Below are 21,618 nucleotides of genomic sequence, written 5' to 3'. Positions count from 1 at the left end.
CATGTCCAGAGTAGAGTGTCCAGGTCTGAAACCAAATTGATGATCAGAGATCAAGCCATTGGAGAAGAGGAAAGATTTCATATCTGAAGCCATGATGGATTCCATGACTTTGCTGATAATTGGGAGAAGGCTGATTGGTCTGTAGTTGCTGGGATCTGTTTTTGCACCTTTTTTGTGCAAAGCGGTGATGTTGGCTGATTTCCAAGCAGATGGAAGATGACCTTGAGCAAAAGAGAGGGTGAAGAGAACAGAGAGAGGGAGTGAAAGAGCAGAAGAACAGGATTTTAGGACCCGTGGGCTGATGCCGTCAGGTCCAGTTGCAGAATCAGAGTCGAGGGTTGACAGAAACTTTTCCACCTTGTCAGGAGGAAAGGACACAGAGTCCAGGAGCAGCTGGGTACGACTGGGTATGGTGGGTACAGAGAGGGATGGGTTTGGGACACAAGATTTAGAGGCAAACACAGAGTTGAGGCATTCAGCTTTTTCACGTGCGGAGTCAGCCGTGTGGCCATTTGAGGTGAGGGAGGGGATGGAGGGGGAACAAACACCAGAAACAGATTTGACCAGACGCCACCAGGATTTGGAAGAGGGAGACAGATAAGAGAGTTCGGTCCTGAGAACGGAGAGATATTGTTTCCTGGCTCTCCTGAGGGTGGACACACACTTGTTTCGGGCTTTGTGAAAGGAAAAGAGATTTCCTTCCGTTGGATTTGCTTTCCAGGAGACGAAAGCAAGTTGTTTCTGGGCAATAGCCTCACCACAAGATTCCGTGTACCATGGACGGGAGGAAGGGTATGACAACAGAAGACGAGATGGGATAAATCTGTGCATGAGAGAGAGCAGTTTGCTTTGGAAGAATTCCCAGGAAGAATTTATGTCAGAGGCAGTAGAGATGGGAGACCAGTCCAGATGATTGATGGCTGCTTTAAGACCGTGCCAGTTGGCCTGAGTGAAATGCCAGACTCGTCGACGCTGAGGAGGCTCTCTGAGAATGGTCAGAGAGATGTCCACTTTAACAAGCACATGATCAGAAGAGCCGATTGGAGCAGAAGAAGAGCAGCAGACATTTTCAGGGAAGTTAGTCATAACCAAGTCCAGAAGAGAAGATGCTCCGTTGACTGAAATCCGGGTCGGGAAATTGACAGATTGTGTCAGTCCCAGTGAGTCACAGAAGTCCTTTGCTGAAGAGCCATGGCTGGTGAGAGAGGTACCCACACCCAGCCAACTGGCATGGTGACAGTTGAAATCACCACATATGAGGAAGAGAGAGTTGGGATGGGTAGATAGAAGTTGGTCCATATTCTCAGACAGCGAGATGTAGATGGAGTCATCACTGTTTGGTGGACGGTACAACACACATATGAACAAAAGGTGGGAGCGAAGGGGAAGCCGTAGCTAAAGGTATTCCTGGGGGTGAGGTGGAGAGAGGGCAGTGCAGGGCGAGTGAGGAAGAGAGTTTTTTATAAAGATAGCAACCCCACCTCCAGGACGAGGCTCAGGTCTATCATACCGGAGGAGGGAGTAACCTGGGAGAGATACCAAGGAATCAGAGACATCATGAAGGAGGAAAGTTTCTGTTAAGCAGATCACGTCTGGTTTGTCAGAAGCAACCTGTATGGAGAGATCAGACATGTTTGAGCGAAGGCCCCGGATGTTTGAGGTCCATACTGTTAAGGAAGAGGAAGGGGGAGCATCGGATACAGAACAGGGGGGGGGGGGGGGAGCGGTAGGGTAAGATGTGGAAGAGGAGGAAGAGGTAGGGAGAGCTGTTGAAGGTGTGTCGGAGATTACAGAATAGCTTGGAGAAAGGGAAGAATGGGGCAGACAAAAGGTTTGATGGTGATTGGGAGGTTCGCAGTGAGGTGTTATTTGACGAGGGGGAAGAGCGATGCAGAAGGTTGAAGGAGATGAAGGTGAAAGTTGGAAGGGGGAAGAAGCGGGGAGGACGCTTTGAGGGGGAGGGGTGAGAGGGGAGTCTAGGAGGGGAGGAGCGAGGGAGAGTCTCGGAGGGGAGGGGTGTGGGGGGAGATTTGAAAGGAATGGGTGATTGGGAAGATTTGGAGGGGAGGGGCAAGGGGGAAGATTTGAAAGAGATGGGTGATGGGGATGATTTGGAGGGGATGGGCAAGGGGGTAGATTTAGAGGGGAGGGGTGATGGGAAATGGGATTTTGGGGTGATGGGATTTTGAAAAATGTATGATTAATGGGAAACGAACATTTATTGCAAAATGAGTTTCTTGAGACATTCGAGTCAAAAATACGTTTGAGGACGCTGGAGGGAGGATGGAGTGCTGGAGAGTTTAGGGAATGAATGAAAGATGCACTATAAGAGATGGAATTTTTTTTTGGAAAGAATGGATTTGGTGAGCAAGTCGAAAGCATCCTTTTATAGAAGAAGAAGAAAAAGGTGTTATAGAATATGACAGAATACAGGTCTTCAGGGTTCAGATGAGACATTTTTTAACAACGTGATCACAAACAGCGTGGTCGAAGAATGAACGAACGAACAACTAAGAACGAATAAACGAATAAAAACGGAAGGAAATGTTTTTGGGGTTTTTTTTTTTTTTTGAGATTTTAAAACAAGGAAGTATGGGATGAAAAGACCGTGAAAAACAGAGACCGGAAAATAATTGCAGCGCGATCGGACAACCGCTGAGACAAAAACAAAGCCTAAAGCCAAGGTTGGACACAATAGCTTAGTTGGATATGGAAGAGGGTCAGAGAGCTGTATAACACCTCACTGCGCCTCTCCCAATCACCATCAAACCTTTTGTCTGCCCCATTCTTCCCTTTCTCCAAGCTATTCTGTAATCTCCGACACACCTTCAACAGCTCTCCCTACCTCTTCCTCCTCTTCCACATCTTACCCTACATGCCACATCAAGGACACAAAGCCACACGCCAAGAATACTGTTGCGGATATGGGATTTGGCCTCCATGTCCGCTTGTAAATATTCCCCTATTTCCCCAATACTCCCCAACTATCCCCAATCCCCCATTCCCTAGTCCCATTGTCTGTAAACAACACTCTGTAGAACCGACCTTCCCCTTCTTCCCCCATTAAATGTCGTGCCCAGGTCCACCGCATCTCACGTAGACAACTTTCGGACATCTTGCTAGTTATTCTTAGTCTATGTCAGTTAAGGACTCGTTTCCATTAATTCTGACTCTTCGTTGCACCAGAATGTGATTGTATGGCACCAGTAGTGAGTTTAGGACCTCCCCATACCTCCTCCCATCTTCCTCATGAAACAATAACAACAACTACAACCACAGCGGGGGCGGCGCGGCCGCGGTGCGGGGAGTGTGCGTCCTCACACCGGCTTGGTTAGCCGCCATTGCCATGTGCGCCCACGGGGTTACCACGAAGGGGCTGGCTGTCAGCTCCTCGTCAAGGGCGGAGCCTGGTAACCCCCGCACCCAATAAGAAGCAACGGGCCGATTCCATCTGGGGCGGAGCTAACGAGCCGAGGGCGTGTCACTCCCCGCCGGAGATACGCAGCCACTTACCGGACGTGACGTCAGATGCGCCCCCAGCTTGGAGAAAGAACGTCACCTTCTAGCGCTGAGAGAGACCTCCCGCATCTCTGGACCGGACCGGGTCGATTCTGCCCCTGAGCCAAGAGTGCACCTTGAGCCTCGACTACCTGCCCTTCCTTGCCATCAATCCCCGTGTGAGTCAGTTTTGTCCTGTTTATCTGTCGTCTGTCGGGGCTACTATAAGACCGTAATTAAGTGCCTACCTTACTATGCTGTCTCTCTTGTCCTTGTAATCTAACGCTCCGAACTATTATAACCTCCTCCGGAGGTCTTGAGAACTGTACCCTTGGTGTCGTGTCATTTTAACCCAGCCGTTGTGTCCTTTTCCTCAATTGATTTAGCGTAGCGCGACTCGGCCAACGTTCGAGTATAATCGGGTAAACTGTGCAGACGCGGCCATACCAAACCGCTCGGTAAACTAACATCCACAACCGAGTCTGTAACAATACTATTAAAGACACCCCAATAGGTACATACAAGACCAGTTTCGACAAAAACACAATTGTGAAAAGTTACTTAACTTCGAAAGCGAGCGTGCATGGACAGCTCTGAAGAGACGAGACCTCCAATCTTGCGCATGCGCAAAGCTTTGTCGACCTTTTGTCTCCATACATTCCTTCCACTTGTTCATCTTCTCCTTCAGTCTATCCATACTTTCTGCAATCAACACCAGATCATCTGCATCCAACAACTCCCACGGTAAACCCTCCTTTAAGTTCCGAGCGAGCACCTCCATCACAGCTACAAATAGTAGTGGACTTAGCCCTGATGCACTCCCACCTTCACCTCCAACTCACCACTGTTCCTGTCCTTCGTCCTTACAGCTGTGCACGCTCTTTTGTACATTGCCATCACTACTCTGATCAACCATTCCTCCACTCCGAACTTCCTCAATGCCCATGTCACTACTTCACGTGGAATCCTATTGAATGCTTTCTCCAGATCAACAAACCCAAGAAACAACTTCTTCCTCTTCTCCATGTACTTCTCCTGCAACTGCCTCACAATAAAAAGTGCGTCTGTCGTTCCTCTTCCTGGCATAAATCCAAACTGCACTTCGTCAATCTTCACTTTCTTCCTTATCCTCCTCTCCAACACCCTTTCCAATACCTTCATTCCATGCTCCAATAACTTTATCGCTCGATACGAGCCACAGTCCAGAAGGTCACCTTTCCCCTTGTATAGAGGGACGAGGGTACTCAGTTCCCAATCCACTGGAATGCGGCCTTCTTTCACCACCAGATTGCAGATCTCTGTCACTCTCTTCGCACCCCAATTTCCCGCTGCCTTCAACATATCTCCCACAACTCCCGTCGGCCCTCCCGCTTTTCTACTCTTCAATGATTTTATCGCTTCCTCAATTTCCTTCTCGGTTATCTCCTCTGCCGGTCCTAAAACTGGGTTACTCTCTATGTTGCCATCCCATCCATTCTCTGTATTCAACAGCATTTCCATATATCTCTTCCATCTTCCTTTAATTCCATCTGGGTCCACAACGATTTGTCCCACTTCATCCTTCAAGCAACTCACCCCCATCACATCACACCTCTCTTTCGCTATCTGCTTTGCAATCCTGAATACAGCTCTCTGACCCTCTTCCATATCCAAGCGTTCTCCGAACATTTTCCTGCATGCCTCCTGCGCCTTTGCTACCCCTTTCTTTGCAGCCTTTTTGGCTGCCTTATAACTTTCATGCTCTGCCTTTTCTGCCCCCATACCCTTCGTCTTCTGCCACTCCTTTAACTTCTTCCTCTTCTCGTCAATCCTCTTTCCAACTTCATCATCCCACCACCATGTTTCTGAGTGCCTCGGTGGTCCTTTTGTCCATCGACATACCTCATCAACGGCTCCCAACAGACTATCTTTCATTGACATCCAACCACTTTCAAGCTCAACCACATCATCCTCTACCCTACTCAGCCTCTCTTTTAATTCCTCCCTCACTGTCACCTCTTTCAACCTCCACACCTTCATTCTCGGTTGGTACTTCACCCGCCGAGCTCTCCTCGCACCTTTCACCCTTATGTCGCAGACAACCAAGTGGTGCTGTGAAACAGCCTCCTCCCCCAGGATCACCTTTGTGTCCCGGAGGTGCCCCCTATCTCGCCTACGCACCAGCAGGTAGTCAACGGTTGTCGTCGACCCACCTGACGTGTATGTAACAAGCGTATTATCCTCTTTCTGGAACTGAGTATTACAAATCAGCTCCATCAGCAAACTCCAAAATCCTTTCACCTTCTCCATTTCTCACACCATATCTGTAACCCCCATGAACTCCCTCAAAACCATCCATACTCCTTCCCACATGGCCATTTAGGTCTCCTCTTACCACAACAACTTCCTCATCTTTCACGTTTTCCATCAGCTTCTCTATCGCACACCAGAACTTGTCCTTCTCTTCATCGCTCCGACCAAGCTGCGCAGCATATCCCGATGACATTCACCAAGAGCTTTCCAATCATCATTTTCACCATGATCAACCTTTCACTCACTCTAGTCACACTCACCACACTGTCTACAAACTCCTCAGAAAACAGGACACCAACACCATTCACGCCTTCTCGGCACCCTTGCCACACAAACTTGTATTTCTGTCCCTGCCCTCCCTTCACCATTCACACACCACTTCCCCCTCCATCTCGTCTCCTGCACACAACATATGTCCACTCTTCTTCTGACCAATACTTCCACCACTTCTCCTGATCTCCCTGTCATTGTCCCTACATTCCATGTCCCAAACCTCAGAATCCGATCTACACGTCGGGCATCAGACGTTTTGGCGTCATAAATGGAGTGATTTCCACCCTTGCTTCGATCGGGTTCCCTGCCTTGAGATTTGACGAGAGAGAGTGGGGTCCCCCACGGGGTATTTCGGGCTGTACCCTGCCCATATGTAGTAATTGTCATGGTTCTCTTTTTGAGGCAATGTTTTTATGGCCGGATGCCCTTCCTGACGCCAACCCAACTCAAGAAGAGGAGGAGGATGAGCATCAATTATTCTGCTCTTATCGGCTTTTATCAGCAAGAGAAAGGAAATGTTACTATGAAGCTTATGCAAAAGTAGAGAGTTCATAGAACACAATTCCTTATGCAGTGTTCAAGAATATACTTCAATTTTAATAAAATGATGATTTTAAAGATCGTTTAAAAAATCCGGAAGTTAAGCGGAATTGAAACACACCTATACATAATCCTGTAGACCATGTCCAAGTACTGCTAAACTAGAGGTTCTTGGAAGTATTATGAAGGCAATTTATGTTCTACATGTAATTCAATTTAAATAAAGGTTTAGAGGTTTAAAGGTAAATAAATAAAATCAATTACGGGGTTTACCACCGATTTACTTGAGCGGTTATTACACCACCCTACCCTTTCTAACACATTACATGAATTTATTAGTGCCTATTGTTTGCATCCTCTATGACATCCGTAAAAACAGTACGTTTCCTATGTGGAGAGGTTGGTTTGTGACAAGGAGGAAATGATTAGATGTTGGTGAAGATCTGGATCTGTCTGGATCTGGGAATTTAAAAAAGTGATAATTCACCATTGAGAGATAGGGTACTGACCATTCACCATTGGTGGTGATGGGGCATTCACCATTGATGGTGATGGGGCATTCACCATTGATGGTGATGGGGCATTCACCATTGAGAGATAGGGTACTGACCATTCACCATTGGTGGTGATGGGGCATTCACCATTGGTGGTGATGGGGCATTAACCATTGGTGGTGATGGGGCATTCACCATTGATGGTGATGGGGCATTCACCATTGAGAGATAGGGTACTGACCATTCACCATTGATGGTGATGGGGCATTCACCATTGGTGGTGATGGGGCATTCACCATTGGTGGTGATGGGGCATTCACCATTGATGGTGATGGGGCATTCACCATTGGTGGTGATGGGGCATTCACCATTGGTGGTGATGGGGCATTCACCATTGATGGTGATGGGGCATTCACCATTGATGGTGATGGGGCATTCACCATTGATGGTGATGGGGCATTCACCATTGATGGTGATGGGGCATTCACCATTGATGGTGATGGGGCATTCACCATTGGTGGTGATGGGGCATTCACCATTGGTGGTGATGGGGCATTCACCATTGGTGGTGATGGGGCATTCACCATTGGTGGTGATGGGGCATTCACCATTGGTGGTGATGGGGCATTCACCATTGGTGGTGATGGGGCATTCACCATTGATGGTGATGGGACATTCACCATTGGTGGTGATGGGGCATTCACCATTGGTGGTGATGGGGCATTCACCATTGGTGGTGATGGGGCATTCACCATTGATGGTGATGGGGCATTCACCATTGGTGGTGATGGGGCATTCACCATTGGTGGTGATGGGGCATTCACCATTGGTGGTGATGGGGCATTCACCATTGGTGGTGATGGGGCATTCACCATTGGTGGTGATGGGGCATTCACCATTGGTGGTGATGGGGCATTCACCATTGATGGTGATGGGGCATTCACCATTGGTGGTGATGGGGCATTCACCATTGATGGTGATGGGGCATTCACCATTGGTGGTGATGGGGCATTCACCATTGATGGTGATGGGGCATTCACCATTGGTGGTGATGGGGCATTCACCATTGATGGTGATGGGGCATTCACCATTGGTGGTGATGGGGCATTCACCATTGATGGTGATGGGGCATTCACCATTGGTGGTGATGGGGCATTCACCATTGGTGGTGATGGGGCATTCACCATTGGTGGTGATGGGGCATTCACCATTGGTGGTGATGGGGCATTCACCATTGGTGGTGATGGGGCATTCACCATTGGTGGTGATGGGGCATTCACCATTGGTGGTGATGGGGCATTCACCATTGGTGGTGATGGGGCATTCACCATTGGTGGTGATGGGGCATTCACCATTGGTGGTGATGGGGCATTCACCATTGGTGGTGATGGGGCATTCACCATTGGTGGTGATGGGGCATTCACCATTGATGGTGATAGGGCAGTGGTGGTGATAGATGAGCACCTGGAAGAGCACATACCTCCGCCAGACCAAACAGTTTACATTTTGTGTCCCACTGATAGGCCACATCTGGATCCAGACTTGAACCAAAATCGAGTCGATTCGTCCTTGTCACACATCGAACCTCTCTTCCAAAGTTTGTCCGAATCCATCCACAAATTTTTCGATATCCTGTTTACAGAAACAAACAGACTGAGGTGAAAACAACCTCAGCCCAACTTCGGTGGTGAAGGTAATAATGAGAAAATCAAGGGAGCGGAGGATGATGAAGAGAAAGGATTGGAATTATCGCAGTGGGAAGAGAAGGTGAAGAACTTTGGGAGGAGGCCGTAGTGAAAGGTTGGGAGTGGGGGAGGGGTGGGTATTTCTTTCCCAACCTTTCCGAACATAATAAATAGATGCCCCAAGTACAAGTAGAAGTTAGGAGATAAAAAAAAAAAAAAAAGACCAAAGAACGTTTTCAGGCTCTTGTTGCTTGGACAATGACTGGCGAGGTTCTCGTCATCAAACCCACAAGCAATTGTTGTGGTTATTAAAGCGTCCTGCTAGGCCCGAACCGAATATCGGAAAGGGGAATTAGGGCGGAATGGAAGACAGTCGATGAGGTAAGGTAAATGTATCGCAGACATTTCCCATAAATGTGAAGTTATTACTTTCCCCAAATATTTTATTTCCCTCCTCTTCAATGACCTATTTTCAACACTTCAGAATAACGTAAAAAGAGAACACAAAAAAACCCAACAAACAAACCAATGCACCCTTCATACAGTTTATACACGTTCACGTCTTCTTCCTCGTCTTTTTCAAACCTACTCGAATCTATATACACCACGCAATCGAAATTCTTTAATGAAATTGCCAAAGTGTTTTAATGCTTGCTGTTGAGAATCGCGAAGGGAAAATGGAAGCTTTTCGGTTTGTGAGATCTCTAACGTTGATACGTCAGTTGTGGAAAGACGTATAAATGTTAGTTTATACACGTCCACGTCTTCTTCCTCGTCTTTTTCAAACCTACTCGAATCTATATACACCACGCACTCGAAATTCTTTAATGAAATTGCCAAAGTGTTTTTAATGTTTGCTGTTGAGAATCGCGAAGGGGAAATGGAAGCTTTTCGGTTTGTGAGATCTCTAACGTTGATACGTCAGTTGTGGAAAGACGTATAAATGTTAGTTTATACACGTCCACGTCTTCTTCCTCGTCTTTTTCAAACCTACTCGAATCTATATACACCACGCACTCGAAATTCTTTAATGAAATTGCCAAAGTGTTTTTAATGTTTGCTGTTGAGAATCGCGAAGGGGAAATGGAAGCTTTTCGGTTTGTGAGATCTCTAACGTTGATACGTCAGTTGTGGAAAGACGTATAAATGTGTAAACACATGATCAATGGAGTTTTTTTTTTTTAAAGGAGAACGGAATGATCGTACCAAGCACTGCAGCGAAGCTCCACAATGCTGACTAATAATTTTTAGTTTCGTTTAATAAATAATAATTGCGACTGATAAGTAAGGTAACTAACAGTCCTTTATTTGAACGCCTCAGCCTCATGAACGTGAGGTCTGGTATATAATTATAAGATTCACAATGGTTCAGTTCACCGAGACATGAAAAATAAAATGCATTGTTGGGATGCACGAAGAAAAACCCCCCAAAAACTATCGTTGTCGAAGTATTAATAAGATTAGTTAATAATTCCAAATATCGATACGTAAAGTTCGCAATTTAGGCCCACTAGGCCGCGGCTGAAGCCTACGGTGTTTCCTCGCTCGACAATGGTGGACGAGCGCGCAAATTCCCGCCGTGGTCGAAAACCTTCCACGGGTTACCAGGAATCCCTTTAGTCGGCGTCACGTTATCATCAACGTTAACTCGCTCACACACTGGTCGATTGGTAATTTTCTCCTGCGGATTCGTTACCCTGTACCAATATGACGTCACAGTGATGCACGTTTTGATGAACGCAAGGAGTACGAGTACGATTCGTGCGGTCGTACGTCTTTGTTTTACCTTTCAATGGCACGGCGCCATGAGGCATCTATTTCCGTGTCATGGACAACACAAAACATTCCGGGTGAAGAACCACTCCCCCTCGCCCCCTCCCCTCCCGCACACGTTACAATGTTGTACTATAAATGTCGGGCATCGGGCTCCGCAGCGAGAGAGGGGAAAGTAAACGACCCTTTGTGAGCGGTTTGTGGTGAATTTACAATCGCGTCCAACGCTGGGAAAACCGCGGTCACGTGACCGGCGAATCCCCGAGTGTTTTGCGCTCCATTCCCGAAAAGATGAGGGAAGAAAAAACAACCTGAAACGGGCTCCGGGTTTTCCGTGGAACCCTCTCTAATAACCTTTATCCTTCGTCACAACCGCGAACCGCACCACCGCCCAGCATTGATACGCGAGGTCAAGTCGAAGCGTAATTTTGTTTCGGAGGCCCTTGATAAGCGTGAGATACACCCTGCCAGTCCGGTCACGGGGATCCAAAGGTGTGCGCAGAGGTGTGCGCAGAACCGGGTGCAGCGTCCGGTGCGCGAACAGAGCGCTCGGGCAGCTTCGAGGGGACTCGCGTCCCCAACATGGCAGCGCCGTGCAGCGTAATCCGGCCTGTAGCGCGGCGCCGGCGTTAACCCTTTAGGGGAAGAAGCATTCCCTCCTCCCACAGCGTCCAAGTGAAGCGTCGCGTGAGCGGGAACATCACAACGAACGAGGGCAGCAGGGAGGGAAGGAAGCATGAAGGTGGACGAGCCCGAGCGGCCTCATGCGTCCAAGTGAAAGTCGCGGTTAAACTTAACACTCGGCGAACGTCGCGTCCGCCGGTGGCGGCGCCGACACATTGTTGCAGCGTCGGTGCCCGTGGCGCGTCTCCTCGATCCTGAACTGCCCTCCGGGCGACTCGAGTCGGCCCGGTCCTCGTCTACTCTTCGGGGGTCTCGGATCGGATCTAATCGGCTCGGGGGTGGTCGTTCTACCACTCTCCCGAGCCGGTGCGCTCGCCTCGGCTCGGGGCAACTCGGATCGACCCTTCTCGGCTTTTGTGCTCGTTGTTCGCCTCCTCCTTCCTACTCGACCAAGGCGGCCCGGCTCGGCTCGGCTCGGCTGGGGAAAGCGGTGGCTGCGCCCCTGCCTGCCGGCCCGGTGGCCGTGCCGGGCGCCATGGGCGCGCTGCCCACTTAGGAGCGACACGAGAGGTAAGCGAGTCGTCCGGAAGGCTCTGGGTGGTTGAGTGGTACAAATATGGGAAAAGTGCTTTTAGTTTTACCCACTACGGGTCCATCTCGGGTCAACGTGATCGTGGAGATTTGGTAGAAGGGGTTGCGAGATGGTGGGAATGTTTTCGTGGTGATCCCTGCGTGGGGGAGGTCCCGTTCGCTCTACCGTGAACCCCTCCCTGTCGACCGCGCCAATTTGCCTTCCCTGCCTGGTCGTGCACCCACTGGCTGGAGGTGCTCGCTCACCCTGTACCACCCAAACCTCGTTTCGCCTCCGCGGACTGCCATTTCGAAGCATTCCGATTGATCCGACCCGGGATCCGGGCCGAACCGGTGCACATGGAAACGCGACGTGGCCCACTTCTGAGGAGCGAGTCGTGTTCCAGGCGAGTGGGCAAACGGAGGCTAGTAATGGGTCACGTGACAGCTCGACTACTTCTAATCACACACTCTCCCATATGGAGGCCCCACGGTGGGCGGGGCTTTTAATTTTTTGTATTATTTACACTTTTCCTAACATTTGTACCAGTTTGTAAACTCCATAATTACCATCAGTTTCTGCATCGTTGTTGAAAAATTCCTATAATCACCGGATTCGCTCAACTTTTAGGACGTGGAATTGTAAACGTGGGCTGTTTGTTATTGGGTTGGAGAGACCATGGTATGGGGAATGAGGTTACTCTGTTTAAAGTGTGGTGAAGAGGTGTTTCAGAGTGACGGGTGGGGGCGTGAAAGGTGGTGCTGGAAAAGTAATGTTTGTACGTTGACGGTGGGCAAGGTTCGGCCGGGAGGGACGATGAGGTGCTTGCATCGTGTGTAAAAAAAGAAAAAAAAGAAGTGCTTAACTTCGGGCGGGAGGGACGATGAGGTGCGTGGATCGTGTGCAGAAAACGTGGTTAACGTCGGGCGAGAGGGATGATGAGGTGCGTGGTTCGTGTGTAAAAAAAAAAAAAGAAGTGCTTAACTTCGGGCGGGTGGGACGATGAGGTGCGTGGTTCGTGTGCAGAAAACGTGGTTAACTTCGGGCGAGAGGGACGATGAGGTGCGTGGATCATGTGTCGAAAACGTGGTTAACTTCGTGCGGGAGGGACGATGAGGTGCGTGGATCGTGTGTAAAAAAAACAACGACAAAACAACGTGGTTAATTTCGGGCGGGAGGGACGATGAGGTGCGTGGATCGTGTGTAAAAAAAACAACCAACAAAACAACGTGGTTAATTTCGGGCGGGAGGGACGATGAGGTGCGTGGCTCGTGTGTAGAAAACGTGGTTAACTTCGGGCGGGGGGGACGATTAGGTGCGTGGTTCGTGTGAAGGAAACGTGGTTAAGTTATGACGAGAGGGGACAATGAGGTTGGTGGATCGTGTGTAGAAAACGTGGTTAACTTCGGGCGGGAGGGACGATGAGGTGCGTGGATCGTGTATAGAAAACGTGGCTAACTTCGGGCGGGAGGGACGATGAGGTGCGTGGATCCGGATCGTGTGAAGGAAACGTGGTTAACTTCGGGCGGGAGGGGCGATGAGGGACGTGGATCGTGTGAAGGAAACGTGGTTAACTTCGGGCGGGAGGGACGATGAGGTGTGTGGATCGTGTGTTAAAAAAAACAAAACAAAAAACGTGGTTAATTTCGGGCAGGAGGGATAATGAGGTGTGTGGATCGTGGATCGTGTGTAGGAAACGTGGTTAACCTCGGGCAGGAGGGATAATGAGGTGTGTGGATCGTGGATCGTGTATACGAAACGTGGTTAACTTCGGGCAGGAGTGACAATGAGGTGTGTGGATTGTGTATAGGAAACGTGGTTAATTTCGGGCAGGAGGTATAATGAGGTGTGTGGATTGTGTATACGAAACGTGGTTAACCTCGGGCAGGAGGGAAAATGAGGTGTGTGGATTGTGTATAGGAAACGTGGTTAATTTCGGGCAGGAGGAACAATGAGGTGTGTGGATAGTGTGTAGAAAACGTGGTTAACCTCGGGCAGGAGGGACAATGAGGTGTGTGGATCGTGTGTAGAAAACGTGGTTAACTTCGGGCAGGAGGGACAATGAGGTGTGTGGATCGTGTGTAGAAAACGTGGTTAACCTCGGTCAGGAGGGACAATCACAATGAGGTGTGTGGGTCGTGTATAGGAAACGTGGTTAACTTCTGGCAGGAGGGACGATGAGGTGTGTGGATCGTGTATAGGAAACGTGGTTAACTTCGGGCAGGAGGGACGATGCGGTGTGTGGATCGTGGATCGTGTGTAGGAAACGTGGTTAACTTCGGGCGGGAGGGACGATGAGGTCTGTGGATCGTGTGTAGAAAACGTGGTTAACTTAGGGCAGGAGGGACGATGAGGTGTGTGGATCGTGTGTCGGAAATGTGGTTAACTTCGGGCAGGAGGGACGATGAGGTGTGTGGATCGTGTGTAGAAAACGTGGTTAACTTAGGGCAGGAGGAACGATGAGGTGTGTGGCTCGTGTGTCGGAAATGTGGTTAACTTCGGGCAGGAGGGACAACGAGGTGTGTGGATCGTGTGTAGGAAACGTGGTTAAGTTAGGCCTGGAGGGACGATTAGGTGTGTGGATCGTGTGTAGGAAACGTGGTTAACTTCGGGCAGGAGGGACAACGAGGTGCGTGGATCGTGTGTAGGAAACGTGGTTAAGTTAGGCCTGGAGGGATGATGTGTACCTAAGGTAGTCTGGTTCGGTCTACAAGATTGTTGCTTATGAAAGATGGTCGGGTTCAGCTGGTGATCACAATGGTTTTATGGTACTATGGTTCAACCAGGAAGGGTGTTTGCTCGACGTTGTTCGGCCTAGCATGGAGTTTGAGGTGATGTGTGCTAAAGGTGGTGAGATATTGCCTTGCAGGTTTTACATGCTTAAGGTGGTTAGGTTTGTTAGGTTTTGGCTGGAGATTGGGCGGTAGATGCTGAAGGTGGTTATTTTCTGGCCGGATATTATGACTTGTTGGTGTTTGCTGAAGGTGATTGGGTTGAGCCTGGAGGGGTGGTGTGTGCTGTAGGTGGTTGGATTCAGTGTGGTGTGTGCTCCAGGTGGTTGGATTCAGTGTGGTGTGTGCTCCAGGTGGTTGGATTCAGTGTGGTGTGTGCTCCAGGTGGTTGGATTCGGTGTGGTGTGTGCTCCAGGTGGTTGGTTGTGTTCAGCCTGGAGGTCTGGTGCATTGTAAAGGTGGTTGTGTTCATAGTGGAGGTCTGGTACATTGTAAAGGTGGTTGTGTTCAGCCTGGAGGTCTGGTACATTGTAAAGGTGGTTGTGTTCATAGTGGAGGTCTGGTGCATTGTAAAGGTGGTAGTGTTTAGCCTGGAGGTGTGGTGTGTGCTGTAGGTGGTTGGATTCAGTGTGGTGTGTGCTCCAGGTGGTTGGATTCAGTGTGGTGTGTGCTCCAGGTGGTTGGATTCGGTGTGGTGTGTGCTCCAGGTGGTTGGTTGTGTTCAGCCTGGAGGTCTGGTGCAGTGTAAAGTTGGTTGTGTTCAGCCTGGAGGTCTGGTGCATTGTAAAGGTGGTTGTGTTCAGCCTGGAGGTCTGGTACATTGTAAAGGTGGTTGTGTTCGTAGTGGAGGTCTGGTGCATTGTAAAGGTGGTTGTGTTTAGCCTGGAGGTCTGGTGCATTGTAAAGGTGGTGGTGTTTAGCCTGGAGGTGTGGTGCATTGTAAAGGTGGTTGTGTTTAGCCTGGAGGTCTGGTGCATTGTGAAGGTGGTTGTGTTTAGCCTGGAGGTCTGGTGCATTGTAAAGGTGGTTGTGTTCAGCCTGGAGGTCCAGTGCATTGTAAAGGTGGTGGTTTTCATAGTGGAGGTCTGTTGCATTGTAAAGGTGGTTGTGCTTAGCCTGGAGGTCTGGTGCATTGTAAAGGTGGTGGTGTTTAGCCTGGAGGTGTGGTGCATTGTAAAGGTGGTTGTGTTTAGCCTGGAGGTATGGTGCATTGTAAAGGTGGTTGTGTTTACCCTGGAGGTCTGGTGCATTGTAAAGGTGGTGGTGTTTAGCCTGGAGGTCTGGTGCATTGTAAAGGTGGTTGTGTTCAGTGTGGGGTGGTGCATGGAAAACATGGTTGTGTTCAGCATGAAGGTGTGGGGCATTGTAAAGGTGGTTGTGTTTACCCTGGAGGTCTGGTGCATTGTAAAGGTGGTTGTGTTCAGCCTGGAGGTCTGGTGCATTGTAAAGGTGGTTGTGTTCAGTGTGGGGTGGTGCATGGAAAACATGGTTGTGTTCAGCATGAAGGTGTGGGGCATTGTAAAGGTGGTTGTGTTTACCCTGGAGGTCTGGTGCATTGTAAAGGTGGTTGTGTTTACCCTGGAGGTCTGGTGCATTGTAAAGGTGGTTGTGTTCAGCCTGGAGGTCTGGTGCATTGTAAAGGTGGTTGTGTTTAGCCTGGAGGTCTGGTGCATTGTGAAGGTGGTTGTGTTTAGCCTGGAGGTCTGGTGCATTGTAAAGGTGGTTGTGTTCAGCCTGGAGGTCTGGTGCATTGTAAAGGTGGTTGTGTTTAGCCTGGAGGTCTGGTGCATTGTAAAGGTGGTTGTGTTTAGCCTGGAGGTGTGGTACATTGTAAAGGTGGTTGTGTTCAGCCTGGAGGTGTGGTGCATTGTAAAGGTGGTTGTGTTTAGCCTGGAGGTCTGGTGCATTGTAAAGGTGGTTGTGTTTAGCCTGGAGGTGTGGTACATTGTAAAGGTGGTTGTGTTCAGCCTGGAGGTGTGGTGCATTGTAAAGGTGGTTGTGTTTACCCTGGAGGTCTGGTGCATTGTAAAGGTGGTTGTGTTTACCCTGGAGGTCTGGTGCATTGTAAAGGTGGTTGTGTTCAGCCTGGAGGTCTGGTGCATTGTAAAGGTGGTTGTGTTTAGCCTGGAGGTCTGGTGCATTGTAAAGGTGGTTGTGTTTAGCCTGGAGGTGTGGTACATTGTAAAGGTGGTTGTGTTCAGCCTGGAGGTCTGGTGCATTGGAAAGGTGGTTGTGTTCAGCCTGGAGGTCTGGTGCATTGTAAAGGTGGTTGTGTTTAGCCTGGAGGTCTGGTGCATTGTAAAGGTGGTTGTGTTTAGCCTGGAGGTGTGGTACATTGTAAAGGTGGTTGTGTTTAGCCTGGAGGTCTGGTACATTGTAAAGGTGGTTGTGTTTAGCCTGGAGGTGTGGTGCATTGTAAAGGTGGTTGTGTTCAGCCTGGAGGTCTGGTGCATTGTAAAGGTGGTTGTGTTTAGCCTGGAGGTCTGGTACATTGTAAAGGTGGTTGTGTTTACCCTGGAGGTCTGGTGCATTGTAAAGGTGGTTGTGTTCAGCCTGGAGGTCTGGTGCATTGTAAAGGTGGTTGTGTTCAGTGTGGGGTGGTGCATGGAAAACATGGTTGTGTTCAGCATGAAGGTGTTGGGCATTGTAAAGGTGGTTGTGTTTACCCTGGAGGTCTGGTGCATTGTAAAGGTGGTTGTGTTTACCCTGGAGGTCTGGTGCATTGTAAAGGTGGTTGTGTTCAGCCTGGAGGTCTGGTGCATTGTAAAGGTGGTTGTGTTTAGCCTGGAGGTCTGGTGCATTGTGAAGGTGGTTGTGTTTAGCCTGGAGGTCTGGTGCATTGTAAAGGTGGTTGTGTTCAGCCTGGAGGTCTGGTGCATTGTAAAGGTGGTTGTGCTCAGTGGGGTGTGGTGCGTGCTGAAGTTGGTCCCCACTCAAGGTGTGTTTATCGATACACAAAATGCTGAACTGTATCCTTCCGTACCGCCATTACAAGGGGAACACGCATTACTTTCTCTCGTTGGTCAGACATTTTTGATGCACTCCATCGTCCGGCTGATCCGGTGGCCCTCACTCTCATCCCGAACAAACACCATATTTAAAAGTAAATATTTCGTTTTTAAAAGTCTTGTGGACACGGTCATGTGACTTGACGACGCTTGTGGCAGTTAGGTTGAGGACGAGCGCAAACGTACATTTTGTTTTTTGAAGTTGAGCCTGAAAGGTCTTGTGCATCCTTTCCCCACCGCAGCCTCCTCGCGTTGCGCTTCCTAATCCGATCCCACAAAGCACACAGTGGCAGCTGTATGCCTCAGACGATGCATTATACATGATGCCGTGGTTTTTACTATCTGTAAATTGCGTTATAATCTGCCTTTTTGTGGAAACGACTGGAACTCAAACCGTTCGTTAGGAAACCCGAATCGAGAGCATGCTTTCCAGATACATCGACGTCTGCCTTGTCGGACGGGACGGCTCAGGTAGTGCAGGCAGGATTTGGCTACGGTGATGAAATGCCAGGCCTATGCCTGATAATATTATGTCGATCTTAAGGCAACCACGTTTATCACAACCTTTTTGGATGACAGGTAATTTGAAAGCATCCCCAGGTCCTATTAGCATGATGCGGTTGAGGGAGGTGAGGTGGTGTGGGGGGGGGGAAGTGGGGGGGGGGGGGGGCGAGGGGAGAGGGAGGATTCATTTTATTCACTCAAATAGAGAATACAGTTTTTCATTCTACAGTGGCACACAAACTTTGAAAAATCGACTCGGCCCCAGTTTACTGTCACGGAAGAGTGTTCAGTTTGCTGGTGAGGAAAAAGTGTCCACCTGTGCCTGCTTTGTGGCATTGTGTTCACCTTGCCCGTGTGTAGGAAACGTGGTTAACTTCGGGCTTTGTACAAAAACTATTTTTTTGCTGAGGCGGCGTTTGAACACTGCACACACCCATATGTGGTAAACCGTGCACGTTTTTTATTTTTATTTTTATTTGGTTAACTTCGTGGTTAACTTCGTGGTTAACTGATTAACTTCGGGCTTTGTACAAAAAGTATTTTTTTGCTGAGGCAGCGTTTGAACACTGCACACACCCATATGTGGTAAACCGTGCACGTTTTTAATTTTTATTTTTATTTGGTTAACTTCGTGGTTAACTTCGTGGTTAACTTCCTGGCTAACTGGTTAACTTCGTGGTTAACTGGTTAACTTCGGGCTTTGTACAAAAACTTTTTTTGCTGAGGCGGCGTTTGAACACTGCACACACCCATATGTGGTAAACCGTGCACGTTTTTTATTTTTATTTTTAATACAGCAGTGTTATAATACATATAGTTATAATACAGTTTATTTTTTTTAATAATATTTTTATTCAACCTTATTGCGAGCCTTCCTAATGTGGTCTCTTGTAACCATATTGTGAAAATAATGAGTAACTGTCAAGGTTGTGATTTAGGTGATATTTCATTAAGCAATACCACTGGGAACTAGAAAATTGTTTGCTACCTAATCAGAGGTGGATTGGGGATTTGGGGCTGGGGTTGAGGTGGGGGAGGGGTGGAGTCACCTAGGTAGTAGAGCCTGACAGCCATAGTTCAGCCAGGGAAGGGTGAAGTGAGCGGGCAGGTGCCTCAGTCCCCCACAAGCTGAAGCTGTTTTTTTTTTACATATCGAAACATATATATATATATATATATATATATATATATATATATATATATATATATATATATATATATATATATATATAATATATATATATAAAACTTATATATATATATATATTATAGTATATATAACGTAGTTATATATATATATATATATATATATATATATATATATATATATATATATAACTACGATTGGTTGTAGTCAAGTTTCCCAAGTTTAACTTCTGGTTATTTAAGGTTTTTATTCACCATTCTATAAGTTCAAACAACTAGCATCTGCCATTTGTAAATATTTGCTATGTCGTCGCTAAGTGATATTTAATGAATGAAACGTAACTTTCAGTGGGTTCATGGGCACCTGGTGAACAATCCCCACCCTCACTTCCACTTCCCGACACCCTCCCATCATCTCCTGAGACCTGTTACAAACTTGAGATTTGCGTTGAAAAGGTGAAACTTTTTGTTTTTATCTCGACGAGTTAGCAATTGTGACTGTATCACAATGATGCAATGTACCCTTATTTAAGGTAAAATCAAACTGCCGTCAAAGAAGCCCTGGAAGCCATCGTGGTGTCAGCAGGAAAAATAATTCATCTTGACACAAAAAAGTGGGAAATCCGCAACTTAGCAGAAGTCCGATACGTTTGAGTTTTGTTTCCCATGGAGCACCTGGCGTATTCCTGAATAGATCGTACTTGGATACAGTTCCTTTGCCCCACAAACAACCAATAGTCTCAAACAATAAAGGGGGAACGAAGTACGACATAAGGAGGCTGATGCCAATGGTAAATGTTTGTTCATCCTCGACCACAGTTGAATTTTTCCAGTCCTATCGCCTGATTGAAGATTCCATGATTTTGAAGTGTAGGCCTTTGGGCTGATATCCTGGCCAAATTCCACAATAACTGTATGTTTATAACCACCATGAAAGAGGGTCACTGCAGCAGCAGCGTAGCCCCGGTTAAGGTGCGCCCAGAAAATCAGAATTGCTCGAATCCCGGTAAGATTATACATTACTGTATATGCTCAATGAAGGTGATCAGCGTTTTATTAGAGATGTGGGTGATTATGTTATACCAGTGGCCAAAACTGTGAAGCTTGGACTGGTGTACGTTCCAACATATATAAATATTGTGTGGTCTGAGAATCAAAGTGTTTTTATCCAAACACGTTTGGCCCCTCTCGTGATGTGAATGCAAAAGTGATAACGGAGTACAATACAAATGCTTGGTCTTTAACCGAGTTTTGAGGAAATCATTGTAACTCTGAATGAAGTTTATGTCGAACCAACTTGCCCCGTCTTTTCAGTCCTATTAGAATATAAGGCTCATCGATTTGCTGACGGAAATACCAATCTTTGCTGTGATGGCTAATCGATGTGGGAAGAAATAAAAAAAAAAGGATTCATTTCCTGGGGGGGGGGGGGGGAACGTTTTTTTTGTATCACAAACACTCCTGGGAGTTACCCGAATCCACCGTAGTTGGATTTATTGAAATCCGTTTTTAAGTTATAACATGAGAAGCAGACAGACAGACATGGCTACTTTTATAATATAGAATATTCTTCCCAGGGCTTCAAGACAGTTGTTTACCACTACCGCAGGTCATCCCCCAACTATACTCATGACCTCTTTTACCCCAAATGACCCCATTCCCAAGCACTCTCTTTTTCCAGGTTGTATTGTGATTTATCCCCCTCTCCCTCACCATTTTTTTTAGTTTGTTAGTTGTCTTCCTCTTGCTGCTGTGTTTCATTCAGCTTGTGTGCAGCTTGTTCACGCCATTGCGTTCTTTTTTTCCCCTCCCATTCATCTCATTCTCATTCTCACTCTCACCTCTACTCTGCTGTTGGTGTTTTCCCCTTTTTATTTTGTTATCTTCCAATCTGTTAACTCTTCTACGAACCTCAATCATCTATAAACTAGATGGTATTCATAGAATACTTACCCTGCGCAGTCAACTTGATGTGAGCCAACTGTTCTATTTTTTGAACGTTTCTTTTTTTTTTTTGATCTAATATGGTGCCAGACCATGTGAGCGATGATATACTACAACAACAACAACAACAACAACAACAACAGGCATTTAAAGGCCATTTTCCCTGCAAGAGCGGGGTTTAGCCTTGTGGTCCCCATGGCAATCTTCTCCATTTTGTTCTATTTTCTGCATCTCCCCTTTTTTAACCCCCTTGCCTGCATTTCTTCTACGACCATCTTTAGGCAAGTCTTTCTCGGTCTTCCCCGTCTTCTATTTCCTTCTACATTCATTTCCATCACTCTTCTCAACTAGTCACTTTCATACTTCCTCAACACATGACCAAACCATCTCAAACCGTTTCTCTTCACAGCATCCATCACAGGCTCTATTCCCATCATCTTTTGCAATTCATCATTTGTCTTCCTCTCTCTCAATGATACTCCACACATCCACCGAACCATTCACATTTCCACCCTTTCCAGCCTTCGTTGCTGC

General features: G+C 47.7%; 1 protein-coding gene across 1 annotated transcript in view; it reads left to right on the top strand.

The window, feature by feature from the left end:
- Positions 1 to 10,938: 10,938 nt before the first annotated feature.
- LOC137429979 (histone-lysine N-methyltransferase 2C) overlaps positions 10,939 to 21,618 on the top strand; it is a 304,487-nt gene continuing 293,807 nt past the window's right edge. Inside the window, exon 1 of the mRNA XM_068120407.2 lies at positions 10,939 to 11,749. The gene's annotated coding sequence lies outside the window, so the exon portion shown is untranslated. The remainder of the gene's footprint in view (positions 11,750 to 21,618) is intronic.

The sequence above is a fragment of the Myxine glutinosa genome, chromosome 6 (genome assembly GCF_964187855.1).
Source record: "Myxine glutinosa chromosome 6, kmMyxGlut1.1, whole genome shotgun sequence".
In the NCBI taxonomy this organism is placed as follows: Eukaryota; Metazoa; Chordata; class Myxini; order Myxiniformes; family Myxinidae; genus Myxine; species Myxine glutinosa.
The sequence above is the reverse complement of the archived record's forward strand: the minus strand, read 5'-3'. Positions and strand labels throughout refer to the sequence as shown.